The 997-nt window shown below is 28.4% G+C and overlaps 1 non-coding gene across 1 annotated transcript; it reads right to left on the minus strand.

Moving 5' to 3' along the window:
- Nucleotides 1–528: 528 nt before the first annotated feature.
- Nucleotides 529–602, minus strand: BX663DRAFT_t83. The gene has a single exon. It is a non-coding gene; the product is annotated as a tRNA-Val (tRNA).
- Between the last annotated feature and the right edge of the window lie 395 nt (nucleotides 603–997).

Consider the following 997-nt stretch of genomic DNA (forward strand, 5'->3'; position numbering starts at 1 on the left):
TGAAAGCTGATAGTCTACTGAATATTGGAAAGGAAGACAGCAATGCCAAATACCAAATCAATTATCAAGACTTCAGACTGGTAAATGATCTATTTTGGTAGTCAGTAGTATCTAATACGCTTACTACGACAACCACCTTTTCCTCCTGAGTCTATTGCTATTCAAGAAGATATGGAGCAATTTAATTTTTTATTATTTATTTATTTGTTTTATTCTGGTAATACAATTTTTTTTTTTTTTTTTTTTTTTTTTTTTTTGGATTTTAGTGTCGTACTAATGCCATGATATGAAAGGACAGTCCAAATATAATATTTTTTTTTAGACGCGACTAATATAAAATATAAAACTAGTTTCTTCTCCTATTTATCATCTTTTCCATTTATTAAAAAAAAAACATTATATAATCAAACTAAATATAAATATTTATTCCAATTACAGTGTCTTGATATAAAAAATAGGACACCTTCACAACGTGATCAGGATATAATATCGACTTTTGACAAAAAGGAACCAGGGAAAAAAATTAAATGATTTCTGCCAGACTCGAACTGGCGACCGCCTGCGTGTTAAGCAGGCGTGATAACCAACTACACCAAGAAACCATTTGTTGATTTTTGATGTGCTTAGAACATCATAAAGTTATTTTTTATAAAACGCAGTCACGCAGTCCGTGACTTCTCCTGTAGTGTCCTTTTTTTTTCTAAAAGGTGAGCCTTTCTTTTAATAATAAAATTAATCGCGTTCATTGAGCACTTGAAAATTGCGGCTATGGCAATTTGGAAAAAGAATTAATCACTATCATCAATTGAGGAACTAGTATTAGAGAATATGATCAAGATTATTGTTCAGTTTTTGTGTTTGTAGTAGTTTTATATTTATTTTAGCAAGCTTCTTTATTATTATTATTATTATTGTTATTATTTTCTTATTTCGTTTTTTCAGATGTATCACAAAAGAGTATAACAATAATAAAAGCATTAGTAATAATATAATTAGA

The sequence above is a fragment of the Cokeromyces recurvatus genome (assembly GCF_025118155.1).
Source record: "Cokeromyces recurvatus strain NRRL 2243 chromosome Unknown BX663scaffold_15, whole genome shotgun sequence".
NCBI classification, from domain to species: Eukaryota; Fungi; Mucoromycota; class Mucoromycetes; order Mucorales; family Mucoraceae; genus Cokeromyces; species Cokeromyces recurvatus.